The sequence below is a fragment of the Sinocyclocheilus anshuiensis genome, unplaced genomic scaffold (assembly GCF_001515605.1).
Source record: "Sinocyclocheilus anshuiensis isolate Anshui unplaced genomic scaffold, SAMN03320099.WGS_v1.1 scaffold914, whole genome shotgun sequence".
Classification (NCBI taxonomy): Eukaryota; Metazoa; Chordata; class Actinopteri; order Cypriniformes; family Cyprinidae; genus Sinocyclocheilus; species Sinocyclocheilus anshuiensis.
The window spans coordinates 2,816,744-2,822,287 of record NW_015539870.1 but is presented as its reverse complement, the minus strand read 5'-3'; the positions used below and the strand labels follow the sequence as shown (position 1 = coordinate 2,822,287).

The following is a 5,544-nucleotide window of genomic DNA, read 5'->3' as shown; positions in this document are numbered from 1 at the left end:
TCAACGCTCATCGCTCCAACCAAGAAATATATGTGCTGTTGACTGTCGCTGGTTCCATCAAATTGCAAATCAGGAAAGAGCAATCAATGAGAAATGAAAATGTGACTTACACACCGTTTTATCACTTCACAGCAGCTGTCTTGGTCGTCTTTGATGTCTCGCACAAAAGTGAAAATGTAAAATGCTGTATTTGTAAATGTAGCTGCCAAAACACTAAATGTTTATTGAGGAATCAAATATACAGTTTAAAATGTAAATTAAGATGTTTATGACTATAAATATGACTTACAGGCTTTAAAAGTGAAGTGCGTACCTTTTGGATGTGAGATGTTTAAAGCTATCCCAGTTTGATATGCAAAGACAGCTACTGTATAAGTAAATATAAAGCTTATTTCCCCTGAAAAGTGTGGCATTATCAAAACATCACTCTGTTTGTTTTAGCAATCCAACTCGACCAATGGCGTGTGTTTAGGGTGGGACCATCTGTTTGGTCGACTAATGACTGAAAGAGTGCTCTTGCATTATCAGCACATGATTTTCCTGTTTAAAGGGATAGTTCACCCAAAAATGCAAATTTGATGTTTTTCTGCTTACCCCCAGGGCATCCAAGATGTAGGTGACTTTGTTTCTTCAGTAGAACACAAACGAAGATTTTTAACTCAAACCGTTGCAGTCTGTCAGTCTTATAATGGAAGTGAATGGGAATCACAGCTTTGAGAGTAAAAAAAAACATACACAAACAAAACCAAATTAAACCCTGCGGCTCGTGACGATACATTGATGTGCAAAGACACGAAACGATCGGTCTGTGCAAGAAACTGAACAGTATTTATATCGTTTTTTACCTCTGATGCACTGCAATGTCTAAACTGTCCTGAGCGCGTGATCGACAGCCGAATCCGCCGTAAAGCAAGAAGAAGAAGAAGACGCGTCACGTGCCGGCTGTCGAGGATGCGCTCAGGACATTTCAGACATTGAAGTGCATCAGAGGTAAAAAACGATATAAATACTGTTCAGTTTCTTGCACAGACCGATCGTTTCGTGTCTTTGCACATCAATGTATCGTCACGAGCCGCAGGGTTTAATTTGGTTTTGTTTGTGTATGTTTTTTTTTACTCTCAAAGCCGTGATTTCCATTCACTTCCATTATATGACTGACAGACTGCAACGGTTTGTGTTAAAAATCTTTGTTTGTGTTCTACTGAAGAAACAAAGTCACCTACATCTTGGATGCCCTGGGGGTAAGCAGATAAACATCACTTTTTCATTTTTGGGTGAACTATCCCTTTAACACTGCAAAGCTGCTTTGACACAATCTATTGTATAAAGTGCTATATAAATAAAGGTGACTTGACTTGACTGTTTACGGTTTTCATGCACATTAAACACCAGTATTTCGTCACCTTGGAATTATAACGTTTTGAGATATTGAGCTTCAAAGTTTTTGCATTCCATATAGTGATATGGAATATACATCAGTCCCAAAATGTACACAACTTAAAAAAAACAAAAACATCACATAATGTAAGTAAGTTGTCACAGAATAAGAATGTGAATAACTCAATTTTGACAAAAATGGCACATAGAACCTTATAATTCCATCAGCATTCATCAACAACTTAGAACGGGCTCATCCAATCAGAATTTAGAGTCGGAAATAATCGCTTATATAGCGCTTTATAAACGTGTCTATTTATTATTAACATTATTAACATAATGTTTAATTACAAGGTTCGCCACATAATATTTAAATTAGGCAACAATGCTTGCGTTGATCAAATAAGCAACAGCCTTAACACTACTGTAAAGTGTGGCCTCAGAAAGTTTAGCATACATTTTGACGGCTTAATCAATCAGTGAGGCGGTATCCTACCGCCTTCCAGGGGCTCTGATGAATTTATGATGCTTCTCTGGATTCGCTGAACTCACATCACAGTTCCTGATAGCCGCACATCGTCAGTCAGTAACCGGAACTGTAAAACCGTCTCGTCCCACTCCGCGCGCGCGGGCAGATTTACAGCGCGCTTCAGCCGCACGAGACAAACAGCAGCAATTATCTCGCGGGAAAACACGCGCCACGCCAAACCTACGGCAAAACCAGCATCGCGAGCTCTGAGAACAAGCAGGCTGAGATTTCACAGTTCGTAGTAATTTCTCGCACAAAGAGAAGGAGGGCTGGAGAAGACGCTGCCATCTCCAGTGTGCATGAAGCTTGAGGTGCGTTGTGATATGGAGCTGCGAAGGTTTGCATGTTCCGGTTGAGGACGTCTGAAGGAATAGCGTTTCATTTCAAGGACCACTTCGATGCAGAACTATTTCACGCTAATTTCTTAGCACGACGGCGGATCTGAATTGGACTACCTATTAAAAAGGACTTTTGGTTACCTGAACAAGTTTTTTTCTCTTCTAACTTACTATATTGTGCTCTCGGGGCTTCTCTTTTTCCCTCACACTCAAGGAACCGTCTGTGAAAAGTCGCTCAGGATGTTGACAACTCTGCGTAAATGGATATGAAATAAGGAACACTTTGATTACGACTGGAAATCGCTTCATCTTAGTCGCGTGAGACTGTTGATACGCCGCATTTATTGTTTCCCCAGCCCATTCGCTTCACGTTTAAGCCGTTTTAGGACGCCGAAAGTCACTTCCGCGGATTCCGTAACAGTTCGGTTCAAACTCGTTCATAAAGCTTGTGCCCGTCTCGTTCGAGCATCGTCACTTCTGCAGATGTGCTCTGGTTCAATTCTAACCATCGTGTAGGTAAGATTACCTCCTTACGGCTTTACAACACAACTGTGATTTAGTTCGATTTATTTGTGCACAATATCTTTTTTGTTGTGAAGAAATGTAATGTGGTTTCTCTATTCGTTTGTGTGAACAGTAATCATTCCTAAATCGCTTTTAATGTCAGTAATGCTCGGAGACATTCTCCAGTTGACATTTTCATCATTAGCACTTTTAATGAAACTAAATTAGGCCTTAAATAGCTTCAACTGGCATTTGTAGGAAGTCGTTCGCTGTCCATGGTGCTGAAGTTATGGAAAGTTGACCTGCTGAACTTGATTTAATTCAAATCTGTTGATATTACATACATTGAGTATATCCTAGACAGATCCTTTGCACTACTGCTTCATTAGAGAAGTTTTGAATTTTATTTATTTATTTTTTCCCACCAAAACATAATTTCTATAGAACTTATAGGCCTTTAAACCCCTAAGGAGAGGTTGAAATCTGGGCAAAACCAACCATTGAAAAACAATAATTTATTCTCCTTTAAAGCACATTTTCATCCAAAGAGACAGCCCTTGGTAGTTGTTCAATCTACAATGAGTTGTAACTGCATCATGATTCTACATCATGGTTCTGATCATGTGACAAGTAAGACCATCCTTCTCAACCTGTACTCTTTTTATAATAACTCAAACGTTAAGAGGCATTGAACCCGGCATGTCACTTGCAGTCAAGCAGATATAGCAGTCTACACTCCTTATTGGTGGATGTGATTTCCCATGACCACCCCTTGAAAGGTGCAGAGATTTTTTCCCCTACGATATTTACGAGATTGGGCATAAAGGGGGATGGGCATTTCCAGCATAATAATGTTAAAGAATTCTCTCCACCCCCAGCCATGACCGTTCCTCCATCCATGACCCTCCCCCGTCACATCTCTGTCTCTCTGTAATTGCAAAATGCCCCATTCCAGTGAATCATAGAGACATAGCATGTCTATTCCAAAGTGTCATCTTCAAAGGAGTAATAAGCCAGTGTCACATAAGCATACCTTATTTTAACCAAATCATCTTCAAAACACAGCTTTTCTGTGCTGTTACATTGGACTTGCGTAGTTGGTACCTTAAGGAGTTACTTCACCCTGATCTGAAATGTAAAAATACGCTTCAGTGGTGTAACCAAATGTTGTCAAGTTTAAGTCATATTAAATCATATTTTCTCATAAACCTGTCAAACGAATATTGTCGTTCTCATGCCGTTCTATACCCGCACTGAAAAAAAATTGTTTTGGATTTAAATTTTACAAATTAAAGAAACAGCAAGGAACACATTGAATTAAATGTGACATTTTAGAGTAGAAAGACTAAAATTATATTTTCTTGTTAACCTTTCTTGTTCACTTACTTAATAATCTTTGTTTTATTTAAACCTTTGAAAAATCTTTTTTTTTGTATGACATTCTTCTCTGGAATACAAAAGAAAATATTTTGAAACATTTTTTGGATTTTTGGACCCCATTGGCTTGTGTTGAAACATTCCTCAGAATATCTTCTTCCTGTTCCAGAGATGAAAGAAAGTCATACAGCTTCGGAACAACATAATGGTGATTAAATGATGATAGAATTTAGATTTTTTCATTTATACTTTTCAATGATGTTAACACGTAAAACACATTTTTTAGGTTACCTGAAAATAATGTTTTTTTTTTATAATATAATATAATATGAACGTGCTTCTCAGACACTAAAATGATTTGTATTCTGCATGCAGCAAGGTTTAGGAATAATTACAGAATGTAACAATGACTTTTTATTGCATCACCTCAAAAAGTATAGAAATATTTGAAAGTCATGCAATGATTTTGAAGCACCCAGTTGTAAATTACATTTAAATGGACTACTTTATTCTGACCATATGACCTGTGAGCAGAGAAGTTTAATTATTTGGGTATTTGGAGCATCATTCTTGTAACTCTTTTCTGCCAGAACCTCCAGGCTGCCTTTCACACCACATCTCCTCGCTACGCTTTTATTTATGTCCTTCACTGTTCCTGCTCTCCTCCCCCATCCCCTCCCCCACACCGGTTGCTATGTCTCTTGCCACAAGGCCATGTCACTTCCTGCGACCGCAGACACCAGCATGGGCTTACAATACTCCTGCCTCCGCAAGGGAGAACATGCCGACCAATGCCTTGCAGAATATAAATATGCTAGATGTTACAAAGATTGTTTTTAATAGAAGATGGAAGCTTGCTCACAGATCCCCCAAACCTGCTTAAGCTGAATTGGAAAAGTCCCAAAGCAATAACAAAATAGATGATTTCTCACATCTTTTGGTGTGGAAGAGGTTTCTCAGGAGGATCTTCTCCAAGGAGGGGCCATGAACATAGAGGGATGTTCAATGTGAGACAGCAGCAGAAAAACTTTTGAAGCACACATAATGGTGGAATGACTCTGGATACGGAGTGGCCTCTTGCCAACTGGACAGGCAAAGATATAAAAAGATTAGGGCAGGAAGCAAAGTGGAAAAGAGGCTGGAGCTGTACTCAGCTGCCCTGCAGGAATAACTCTAAACACACACACTATGTTATCTCACAAAAGAGTGTTTTTATGTAAGTCCTGTAAACACTTTTATCCTCTTTGTGGTGATGGAAGAAGGCTGGAGGTTGTGTACATAGCAGCTACAAAAAACTGACTCAGTCATATGCTCACTCCGGCCCTCTAATGCACACACAGTCAGTCACCCCTGAGGCCCGAGAGAGTTGAACCGCCTGTTGTTCCAGTTAAACTGGGGACAAGTCCTTGAGAAATGAGG

The 5,544-nt window shown here is 39.3% G+C and overlaps 1 protein-coding gene across 2 annotated transcripts in view; it reads left to right on the top strand.

Annotated features, from left to right (window-relative positions):
* Positions 1–2,127: 2,127 nt before the first annotated feature.
* The window catches only part of LOC107685121 (protein FAM163B-like), a 25,393-nt gene continuing 21,976 nt past the window's right edge, over positions 2,128–5,544 (top strand). Inside the window, exon 1 of one of the 2 annotated variants that reach the window (XM_016481616.1) lies at positions 2,128–2,756. The gene's annotated coding sequence lies outside the window, so the exon portion shown is untranslated. Of the gene's footprint in view, positions 2,761–5,544 lie in introns of both variants that reach the window. The other variant, XM_016481615.1, reaches the window with a different exon arrangement.